This window comes from Synchiropus splendidus, chromosome 12, assembly GCF_027744825.2.
Source record: "Synchiropus splendidus isolate RoL2022-P1 chromosome 12, RoL_Sspl_1.0, whole genome shotgun sequence".
In the NCBI taxonomy this organism is placed as follows: Eukaryota; Metazoa; Chordata; class Actinopteri; order Syngnathiformes; family Callionymidae; genus Synchiropus; species Synchiropus splendidus.
The window spans coordinates 16,163,288-16,176,124 of record NC_071345.1 but is presented as its reverse complement, the minus strand read 5'-3'; positions in this window follow the sequence as shown (position 1 = coordinate 16,176,124).

Here is a 12,837-nt window from a genome sequence, read left to right as displayed (position 1 = left end):
CCGTGTGCACAAAGTTCCGTCACCACTGCTGGTCTCAGCGGCTGCTTCGCAGTTCCAGACCTCCAGGAGATTGACTCTGTTGACGGAGCTGCGGACACGCGGGCAAAAACAGTGCATTTTGAGCGTATTAAAGGTAAATAAAAAGTTTGATTTAATCGATTTCATCTGATATCAGCCTGTAAAAATCCATATATTAGCCGTGCTGTTGTACATGCCGCAGGGCTCAGACTGCAAGAAAATAGTAGCGGCTTGTAGTCCGGAAATTACGGGAATCAATAATAAGCAGAGTTCTGCAAAACAAACAAACATTATCTCGCAAAAATGGGTCACCAAAAATGCATATTATTGTTTGCTCGATTTCATAAAGACTGCGACTGTGGCAAAGCACGATGAAATGAAGGCATGGATATAAATGGAAAAAACGATTACTATATTTGCATACTTGATAGCACTCTTGAATATACTAGCATACTTTATAAGTATTTAGTATATCACGGTATAGTGACATTATTTTGTCAAAAATGACATGAGCTTTTTGCATGTCAACCAATGAGTTTCTCTGGGAGTGTGGTTAATGTGCGACAGACTCTCCACCAAAGCGTCATGGATGCTCCTTTCATTGTCTTGCATGACAAGTCAATCATGCTTCACTGCTGTTTTGCGTTCCCCCCCTTCAGAGGCAGTGTTATGACAAAGCACCAAACAGAAGAATCAAAGTCTGGAAGCAATTGTCTTCACTGTTCATCTCTTGAAACGTTGGATTATAAATTATAGCATTACTACATCTGGCCTTGTGACATTGCACGTACTCAGCAGCCACAACATGTCTGTGGAGAGCATTAGAGACACGCTCAGATTTACGAGGGGCCTGCTCCTCGCTCGTGTGTTTGGCAGCAACTCTTCCTCGCTCATGTCTTGTAAACAGAAACATGCTGCATTCGCATTTCGACCAATTTTCTTTTTGAGCTTCTTTCTTTTCGTCGCTCAGGGAAGTGGGGGAATTCACAGGAAGGCATTTGTGCCCATGCAGTTCTTGAGCACGTGTGTCCGAGCAACATTTAGTCATGTTTTTTAGGCGAATCATTGGATCTGTACTTTTGCACAATGCCTCACTGTGGGCTTCCGATGAAGTGGAAATGTTTGCCGCTGCCACTGATGATACGATGAATGACAACAGTGGCTTTTTCTGAGTATGATTTCTGTGTTTAATGCCAGCTTCTGTGATGCTTGCTACCTGTGGTTTGGCTCTGACTCCAGGCGTCGTCATGACATGAACAGGAACTGATATTTAGAAAGCGCCATCAAAGATTTACGCCCCTAGATAAAACCACAAATTTGACACGCGTAAATCATGCCTACGATTTTCCAAACTCTGGGCTCAGCGTTGTCATGTTGTTTCTCCAGACAATCTTCATGACATGGTCAAAGACATGGACACTAAAGTGACAAAAGAAAACAGCCTTTGAGTGAGTCTTTGAATGTCAAAAATGAAAGCTTCAAACCACACTTTCCCCTCTAAGCTGCAGCGTTAAATACTCCTCTTATTACAACATATAATTCTTTTTTGACATTTCCGGGGAAATGTGTGCGCTGGCATTCTGAGGTCCCGGCCCTATTATTAACAATTTTTGTGTAAGCCGCAGCCTGGACTCGGCTTTAAACAATCGCGAGTGTGTTGTCAATATATTTCCGCCTTATATTAGAGGTGAATGAAGAAGTTAACACTGGCATGAATGGCAGCGACCAGTCGCTTAGTCATGAATCTCTGAACTCCACCACTTATATGATATTTCGCACTTCTCCTTTTTGTTCCCCTGACCAGTATATGAAGATGAATGCCATTGGGCTTGACAATGGAGAACTGCTTGGAGCTATCTTGGGCATGTCTGGACACCACTGTATGTTTAGCAACCAGGGGGTTTCAGAGATTCCTCTTATGTACAGGAAGTCGCGGACATGTCTGGTTTACACGGTTGAAGCCACAAAGCTGGCACATCGCTATTAGATGTTGGAAGGCGGCAGAACAATGTTGGAAAAGAGTTGCACTTGTTTACACGATCTCTTTTCAAAAGAGGTCTGGATATCTTTTTTTTTTTTTTTTTTAGAACAAGTATTTATTGTTTTGCCTTGACAAAAAGAACACTGATGTCCAGCCAGCAGTTTGCTAACAAACCACTGCCAAAATATGTCTTTTATGAGGCTTCACAACATTGCCTTTCGTTATTCCTGCATTTCAATCCACTGGTGACTTATTTTCCATTCTTTTATTGAGCTACTGGATCTACTTAGCTCACCAATAGCTACAGATGCTCCAATCCCAGCAGGAGGTTGAGTGTCAAAACTGTCGTAAATCGAATGGATAGTAATACATAACCATATCACTTTACACTATGGTGTGATTGATTCCATAGGAATGTAGGTAAATGTTACACTTTTGGCATTCATTGTAGAGTTGGAAAAAATACATGCATAAAACGATTATTCTTACTCTAAGCAGCTTCTTGAGGACTGAGTGGAAACATCGAGATTAGGTTTTGGTCTTTGGTTATTTCACTAAGTTGCTGTGAGAATTGAATGAATGAAATAATACTTATTTCAATCTCACATCAAACATAACTCTTTCAACATTAACTAAGTAATTTTCTCTGCAAATGTATCTAAAAAGTTTGAATGTCTGGCATTCAGTTTATTGGAAAAATGTTGCAGACCGACCGAAGCGCAAGTGGAACTAAAAATCTATGTTCCCTCACGGTTCAAAAAGATGGCGCTCCCCATTTTAGACCGTCTCGCACTGTAAAGAACTTTCTAGTTACCTTTCTCACAGAGTATGTGTTCACTCCGACAGATGAGTGACGTCACCGCTGCATAAGAGGAGCGCTGAGACACACACATGAAACTTAAAATAGTGGGCGAGGAGGCAACACTGCTTATGTTCTCTGCATGACAGGAATCTGTTTCCAAATCAGTGAAGAATCATTTTGTGTACAAATATAGGTAAAAAAGTTTAGGTAGAGGGATGCAGCATTATTCTTAGTTAGTTAGTTTTAAATGTAGTATGTTTTTAAATCAAACCTGCTAATGCTGCATTTTAGAGGATAAGTGCTGCACTGAAAATGTGCCAAACTCCAGCCTCTGTTGGCTGGAGGAGTGCCATGTGAGGAATCACCGAAATTGCCCGGGGTAAATTCTGGGTGAGACTGGGCCTCGTCACTCGTCCAACACACATTTTGAAGTTACTTTCGCTCTGCGAAGTGCATGACCTGCATACTATTTTTTTGTTCCCAGGTACTTTCTGCGTCCACTGTCTGCACCCACGATTAACTTGGTTGCCAAGTAGTGGGCCGTAGAATCTTATGCTGTGGGCCTCAAATGGTTCACGGGCTCCAATTTGATACCCTGATATATGTTATTTTGTTAAGAGGAAGGACATTGATGAAGAACAAAAAAATTGTGGCCAAGATACACTTGATTCCGCCTTAGGACTATTGTTTTAGTTGTCAGATAAAGGCTTTGCTCGTGCACTTGACGCAAAAGGAAACCGATTCAATGCACTTTTAACAATATTTCCCAGATACTACAGCAGACAGACATTCATCAGCTTCATTTAGCTGCTCTGTAATGTTGGCCGGTACCTTATTCACCGTCTGAAACGTACGTTATAAAGCATCAGCAGCAGACAAATGGAATCATAAAAAGTGTGATAAAGTTCAGTTTGTTTTTGTCTGAGTTAAATATGGCTCCGCAGGGCAGAGGTATTCTGTCTGTTTTTGTAGCTAATGACCTATTACTGCACTCTCCGGCTCCCTCTGTTGTTTTTCTCTGACTGCTTTTGCTGACACTGTCAGTCGTGATAAGAGCCCCTCCATGGATAGTGCAACACACCCGCACGTGTAGCTAACCAGAACCTGGGGCCAATAACTTTCTATAGGTCAACAGCATACGACCCGTGAGACAACTTTCCAGCATCGCTTGTAACATCGGAGATTACACAGATGAGACATCTAAAGAGCGGTCAGTTTCAGAGTAAACATGATTTAAGTGAAGCCTCCGCTCTCCTCTGAAGGGTGCGTCTCTTCAGTGTTGTCGTAAACCCTGGAACTGTTATGGGATTAAGAGGACGGATGGTTTCATTTTTCTTGCCTGTGATTGTCACATCTTGTTCCATTACCGTGATTTAAATCCCAGCATGTGTGCCAAGGCCATTTTATCGTGCTTGGCCGCGCTACATTACATCACACTCGTATTGTCCAGCAGCCGCAGCTCTGCCCATTGGACGGCCATTCACAAATGTGATCAATCTGCGTACTGAATCAATCTTGTCAACGTTTGCAGCAGTGTGTCACAGGAGTCAGTGTTTCCGAAGTTGGTGTCTTTAATTTTAGGGGATATTACTGGCAACATTTATGGAGGAAAAGAAAGCTGTGAGCTGGTTAAACAAGGCATTTAACTATTCACTTGCATTCAAATCTGACGCTATATCTAAGATATATGGAGTTGAGAGTGTTGTTTGTTCGTCATTTTCCATTTCCATTTCATATGGATCCTGATACATACAGAGCCTTTTCACCGGCGTTCATTTCCTCCATATGTATCTTATGGATACGGACCAAATGGAGCAGTACTACCGGAAACCATGGAGGCGGTGTTGCTGTTCCTCACCGATATGTAGCTCTACTCAGACACAAAGAAGACATAACAATGGTGGAAATTGTCCATCCTCTAGTCGCAGTACAGTATGTTTAACATCCTCACCGACCACCACCTCCTACAATGCTGCCTCTGTTTTCCACTTTTGTGCGAGAGTTATCAATTCGTCTTCCTCATGTTTGTTTTGGAGTCATTTGACTGTGAGCTGCTCCCCCTTGTGGACATATTAGTGGACAGCAATAGAACGCAACACAAAGAACACGTGGAAGTATGTGATCAGTGACGGTAACTTTGTTTGAAATGGACAGGTACAATTTTGTGCATGAAGGAACCATAAATGGACCTCAACAAAATGTCAGTGATACTCTGAGCTGTTACTGGTGTCTGAAGAGTAAGAGGACAAATATGACTCAGCTCCTCTTCAAATGAAGTCAAGAGTTTAAGCCAGCCGTCCAAAACTCATTCGGGCAGTGGTCACACGATAAATATGTGAGTACGGGGGACGGTCCTCACTCTCAGCGAGGCACAACCATACATCATCTTCCATCATCTTTACAAATCAACTTGTCGTGTATTGGATATTGTTTATGAATTCTGACATTCACAACATTCATGTTTCTTAGCATAGCTAAAACATTGTTATATGCCACATGAAGTGACTTGATGAGTGGGATTTTGGCCACTCAGGTCTCAAGTCCTTTCCCAGATAGATGAAAAAGAGTGAGAACAAAGATATGATCATATTAAGATATGAGAACAGCCTCTTGTTCTTTTAACACCATCCTTGTTTTGGCCTTCAACCCTTAGCACTGGTGTTAGTGAATTAGTTTAAAAAAAAAAAAAAAAAAAGGACAGTAAATAATCTGCCATCTTTACACCACCATTCCAACTCTTGTCACATTTGGATGAGTGATTTATTTATTTTATATATGCAATAAGGTGTCACAAGTTAAGGCCATACGTGGTTTAAGTACCGTTCATTTTTGGCGGCCTGGTGTTTGGGACAGTGAAAAGCAACATGGCCCTTAGTTTGACGTTCCGACCCGTCCTTGCTTGGTATTGACATCTCATAAAATCATTAAAAATAGCCTGACACCAGCTTAGAGTGCGAAAGCAATGCAGCGGTGGTCTTAGACTGACCCCACAGATATTCTGACTGAGGAAAAATAACCTCTGACCGGACATTTATGTGACGGGGGTCAGCTGAGGGATCAAATCTGTCCGGCTTTCCTCTTGTTTTTTTCTCATCTATCCTGTCAATGCCTTCCTTTTTTCAGGGACCCTCATGTGGGGACCCCCCTCTTCTGTTTCCTGCTATTTGTTTGGGTTGCATGGAAACCATGGCAGCCATCCAGTTGTGAGGATTTTTTAAATTATTTTTACTGGTGTGACCAGGGGGTCGGAGGTTTACAAGGTCAGCATACAAAAGCCCCGAGGTTTTATAAGCGCATTCTGATGCATGTGCAAAAATAATACTTCACATCTGTGGGGCCAATCCGGGGGTTTGAAAATGTACCACCTGTGAAGTTGATTAATTCTAAAACTGACTGGCTATAAATAGTCAGTGTTGCCTTATACAAGCTTTAAAATGTATTTTTTTTTGTCTGATTTCATTTTTTACATTGGAAATGGTCAAACAGAATGGATGCCTTTTGTATTTTTTTTAAACAGTTTTTTTTTGTCTCCTCTTTCTGGTCTTGCTTTACCATTTGAGCCATTTATGTTGGTGTTATTTTATGTTTTAAATGAATATTTCAACAAACTTGGAAAACAGATCAATGAATTCCACTTCCCTAAAATATATTCATTTGTTTATTTTGCCTGAAACTACCATTTTCATTTTCAGTTTTTTATTTTCATGAACATATTTATTGCCAAATCTGGTACTACCCTGAATGAACTGCCCTGACTCCGATGTCTGCTCGGTAACTACTAATTGAGTGAAACCTAAACAGCTGTCTCTCTCTAATTCACAACCAGTATATATCATTTGTTCCCCTTATTTAGAAAATTGTTTGTGTAAAACTGAAGACTCCCCATGCTAATTGTTCAACAGATCCAACGTGACCAAAAGCAAAATGTTTTCTTCATTCACAGTAATATACAGCATTTGAATAAGTCCACTTAGGCATCATAAATACTGTATTCCACTGAATTTTGTTCAAAGGCTACCAAACCATGCAGAGTCATGTGTCATGCAATATTCCTGATGTGATGCAAATGTGTTGTGGCTACAGCTAAAACACTACTGCTGTAACTTGAAGTTGAGTGTTGCACAGACTTTTGGTTGGTCATATATATATATATATATATATATAATTTACAGCTGCAATTGAAATATTGTGGGATCAGTTATATTGTAGATCAGGAATGAGGTGTCGACACATGATAAACATGTTTCTGAGGGGTGGAATGTTGAAGGAGGATTTTAGACTGCATGTTTGGTAATGGTGGGCTAGTTTGCTCTCACAAACTATTATGACAAACATTTCTTACATTTTTTCCTGTAAATGTTTTTGCAAATGATTTGTTTCAGAAAGTCGAACAACCAAACACGTGCCTGCTGTATTTTTTAAAAGGTTGTGATTCATGTTATTAGTCATCCTTCCTCATTGGATTCACACCCATCTGGCGGTGCTATGACCCGGGTCAGAATCTGTCTTCTGATGAAAAGGCTGTAAAGAGTGATGCTTGAATGAAAGGCCGCAATAAAGTTTTTTTTTTTTTTTTACACGTCACCTGCGCATTGATGGCACAGATGTCCTGTTTACACCAGGCTGTGTTCTGCATCTTAAGACCTCCACACTCTTAAACAGCAACGACACGCTTAAAGGCATGTGTTGAGGCAGACAGTCCAGGTTTGAATGTGAGGCCGGATGAAAAACTCATCAGGTCAGAATGACTCACAGGTGGCTGAATTCCACGGACGAATATTCATACACAAATCAAGCGGATAGGAAAAACAGTTTCTGTGCTTCTTACACCATCAAGAAAGTTTTGAACTGAAACCAGAGATAATAAAGCGTTGCAGCGAAGGGACTGAGCGTGCCGTCCCGCTCCGCAGCGATCCCTTTCACCATGCGGCCTTAAGCCTCTTCCAAGCCTGTGGAAACCTGATCTCCGGGTGTGCTTTTCACTTGAATCCGACAGTGGTGTTCCTGACCTCAGACAGTGATCCCAATCAGGAGGAATACCCTGATGCTGCAAGTTTAGACCCTCTTCGCTGAAACCAAATAGTATAATAGTGTCATGAGGGATCCCTCTCCAGGAAACACACTCAAGTAGGAAAACTGGCTGCTGCTCGTGCCGATAACTTAGATGGTTTATTTTAAAAGCACGACTTAAGTAAGGAATTGTATCGATTTACAAATTGGCCTTTTGATTCAGCGGAATCTGGGATTCATTTCTCTGCTGCTGCTTTCCAGCGGGTGCCCTTTGAGAAAATCAGCGTTTTCGGTCACAGCATTGTCATAATTTCTTCGCAGACCGTCTCAAACGGGATGAGTCACAAAATCCATTTCTTGTTCTGAAACCAAGTAGAGAAACAATTTTGAAAAATCACTGAGTGGGCGCGTGGTTCAACCGGCACGACTCATCTACCTGACACAAACAACCTGAATGTTTCACTGAACTGGGAAGTTCCTGGGTAGAAATGCTCATGGGCCTTTTCCAGCACTATATTCGCCTGTGCTGTAACTGGTCCAGCCTTCCGTCACCTCCTCTACACAATCCTTTCAATAATGGAGCCAGTCTTCTTCACCAGCTTTGTCAGATGGTTGGTCTTTGCTGTCTTCATGCTACTCACCCCTGGAGTCCCTCCGCCAAACCAACATGATAAGGTAGTCCATTATCCAGGCAAAGATGTTGTTGTCCGCCTTCCGCAAGGATGGTGTTGAAGGTGCTTGACAAGTCGATGAATAGCTTCCTGCCCTGGGGCGGGTGAAAGTACGTCCTGTGAAGCAGGTAGATGTGGCATATGGCATGGTATTCACACTGCAAAGGGTCTGTAAAATATCCAGCCAAATTGACAAGCATTTCAGCTTCATGTGAAACCGGATCCGTCCTACATACAGTACAGCTTGTATTCAACATGTGCTTGCTTGAGTTTCTTCTGAGCACTCGGTTTTCCATAAGTGTGGATGGTTGTATGTCTTTGTATGTGACCCACTGGACCAGTCAAGGTGTGGTAGGAACAGCTCCTACCACACCTTGAAGGAAAAAAAAATGGAAAAACGAACAGATCACGTACGACAGTTACGGCAGCACAGTATCCCAGCATCTCACTCTCACACGTGAGCTACTGCAACAGTAGTACCTATAACCCTCGCGTCGGCCATTATGAACGTACAATCTGACTTACGACTGTTTAGTCGGAACCAATCCCAGTCGTAAGTCGGATGTTACTTGTATATAATTACACATGTACTGAATATGTAGTACTTATTGTTCTTGTAGAGATGCGCGTAGGATGTGTCATTAACTCTTCAACTCCCAACCTGAAATGGAAGAATCTCATCAAACCATCTCACCACCACGTCTCATCATCATCACTAGAACAGCACACAAAAAATATCTGGTTCTAAAGGCCATATGATTTCGCACTGCATTGTGGGCAGTGGTTGCCATGTTAACAGTCAAAAAATGTGTTTACATTCACCATCGATTGCAGTGCTGCGAGAGAGGAATCTATCAATACAAAGACTAAAAAAGACAAACTTGATATGCTGGGATAAACTGGACCCACATACAAAAGCTCCTCGGAAATTTTTAAATAAATTGACGGAATTGGAGGTGAACTACGATGAGTGAACATATAGAGGTGGTTGGTTTTGCCTTTCATTGCTTATTATGATGCACAACAATACATGCTTTGAAGGAATTTTAGATTAAAACATTCCTTAAACTCAAAATAAATCTCCTGTGAGTGAAGCGAACTGATCGACTTCTGCCTGTTTGTTGCATTGATCTACATCTGCTGACACAACCAAGCGACACTTGTGAAGCACCTTAACACATGGTTTGAATAAAGCATGAACTCTGATATTAACTGATATAAAAAACATTCAATGAACTCCAAATAAATCTACAATGAGTAAAGAGATATGAGCTTACGACCTAAGTTACATGCTACTCATGAAACAGCAACACACATGCTTTAATTCAGATCTTGTTTATTCAAACTTTCCAGTCTAAAATGCCGTGAACACACCAACATGTGTCGAGTGATGGCGTCGAGGAGATGTTTGGATGTCCTACAGCTGCTATCCAGGTTATTCAGTCATACCAAAACAATTGCTAATGTTTTTCCTGCGCAGCCGTGGGAACGACTGTGGTAGTTAATAACACAGCAGGTTAGCGCCATGGTCAAAGTTGAACTCAAACGAAGAGTCCAGGCAGCTGGCGAGTTGACCCCCTATCCCACAAGGCAATGCGTTTTTCCGCTCTGTGACATCACCCTTTTGAGCCCTATAGAAGAAGAGAACCTCCTCCAGCAGCAGATTACCATGAGGGGGTTGTACTTCTCTGCCTTTGACACAAGTATTTGACACAAAGCGGTTTATTTTTTACACATTTTATTCCCAAGGGTGTTCAAGCAAAAGAATGTTTCTGCATTTACTGGTGTTGCTGAGCTTGGCTTAACTGCTTAGGAGTGTAACTATACACAAACCAATATCGGTGGTTGTTTTTTACAATATCGGCGGTTGCTTTTGCTTTATTCCGAGTGTCCGCATATCCATCACCCATTCCAAACGTTTTTTGGTACTGGCCATGTTGAAAACTACAACTACACGTTGCAGGTTTCATTGACATTACAACCTTATCTGGATTCTCTTCTCACTATCTTGTGCCAGCAGGTCGGTCCAGGATTAGCGTGGGTTTTCAGTGGGCAGGGCCTCTAATATCCACTAGTTGTGTGTTCTGCTTTGCTAATACTATGCATACTGAGCTGTTGTCTTACTGGGCATGGCCGTAGTACAAGTCATTTGTGTGTACATAAAGATGATCTATTCATAGCGCACTGTGCTTCTTGAATTAATCCACAGCATTACGAGAAAATGCATTGCACTGTTTGCTTTGAGGGATCACCTTCTTTCTGCCTTCCGCGCATATGGTGGATCAGTCAGTCCGGCATAATGTTGTCCTATGCATCAGCGCTCATACGGTTAATAATGACTTTCTTGAAAATATGGCAGGTTTCCGGGCTCATGACACATCCCCACTGTTCCTGGATGGATTGCGAAAATCGTACATGCTTTCATGGTCTGTTAGTCGGGTAGACCAGGCAGCAGGAGGCAGTTACTCAGATGATCCCATGTGTCACAACCATGCCACTTACTATCTTTCGCCGCTGCTTCTGGGAAAGCGTCTGGTCCTACAATCGGCGTCCGGTAAAAAACAAGTCATGAGGGGACGTTGACAAATGATTGTAGATTAGCACGATGGGAATAGCGGTATCCACGACGTGATCCAAGAATGTTGCAAAATATAACGTGGCTCTATTCTCTTGCAATTGCGGTCCGATGTGTAAATACATCTGGACAGTATAATTTCACACATCGTCACCTCCCCACACCCACGCTCCCGCCCCCCCCTCCTCTTTCTTCTGCCCACACGAAAATAAAGCTCAGGTCTTGTCAGAGGGAATCCCTGCAAGCTGTGCTGAGAATACACACTCCCGACTGGCCCCTCAGACATAATTCTCTTCCAACTGTCTGGAACCACCCTGACCCAACATCAAGAGTGACTCAATGCCTTGGTTTCCCGCACTTCCCAGAAAGCCCAGCCAAGCCAGTCCAAGAAAACGGAGACCCCCAGACGATGGAGGTTTCCCACTCCTGAATGGGTCAGGATTTGGATCCTGTTGGAATATATTATTCTCTCTGTCCTTCCGTGATCTGACCGGGGTGGAAAACCCATCCAGCAAACATGCGGATCAGGTTGGGGTCCAAGCTTCATGGTGGGTACAGAGAACGGTATCCGACGAAAAAAATAAAACAACCGACATCCATATGTTTTTTAAAGCTTTTCAACCAAATATGTTATTACACCTAAGTTCTTCCTCCATTATGTGGTTTTAGAGGGATCCGGCTTCGGAAGTCCCTGAAGAACAGGAGCAGCTCCTGAGTTTTCTATCAAAAGAAGACCACTTCCTCTACATATTTAAATAGTCAGCCTGTAAATGTATTCACATATGAATTGTCAGCATTTTTTTCCAGCTTTACACTCACTTTTACTAAGATAGTCACAGATATCTGTTTAGAGAGACACATCTGATGAGGTCAAATCTGATGGGGACTCTTCCTTTTAACGTCTCTGCATCCTAGTTCTCCATCGCCGGCCAACCCAAATTTATTGTGGGCCTTTCATTCCTGAACGTTTGAGCCTCTCGGCGGCAGGGTGTTGGCTGGCTGTACGCATCATTACATGGCAGGTCCCTCGACTAGCATCCGAATAACTCTGCTCCTGGGAGATGTTACTCTCAGCACTTTTTTGTAAATCCAATGTAAGAAGACTACAGTGACACACTTGCAAACAGACAAAATAGGAAATTGAACTGCCAAATTGAGTAGATCTCTCTAGGTAGTGAAGGCAGCTGGCAGGTATTAGTGGGTAGTGCAGAGGGAGGCGCTGGGGACACAGTAAAAACTGAAGATACTCATGCTGGTTTCACTCTACTTCTCAAACCAACTGACACATGAATTCCATTAAACTAGGAGCTTTGAGTTGGATATAAGACCAGCTTTGTTTATGCTCTAGCGAACTGGTTTTTCATTTTGCCGACTGACCAAAAAGCAGCCAGTCGCAGTGCCAAAATCCTTCTCTCCTCTTCACCTTGAAGCTTGCGTTTCTGTTTTGAGCAGCAACATAATCTGATCCCACGCACAATTGTGAAGAATCAGCTTTTAATATCGTATTCCCATTCTGTCAACAACCGCTTGATATACTCGAACCTTTTAAATATAACTGAAGCGCAGCGCCTCCAGCAAGATATTGCTTCCTCGTGCTGCTCATGAAATCTGGCCGAGTTTACGCAGAACGATGCCGATGCTTGCCAGGCTCTAATCATGTTATTTAGATTGCCCAAGAGGGAGTACGTTTTCGCGGCCCTGTCAGTCAGTCAGATAAATCTGGTTCCTGAACGTGGTCAGGCTTGGGTTTTGTTCTCAAGTGGGGAAGTTAAACGCGTTG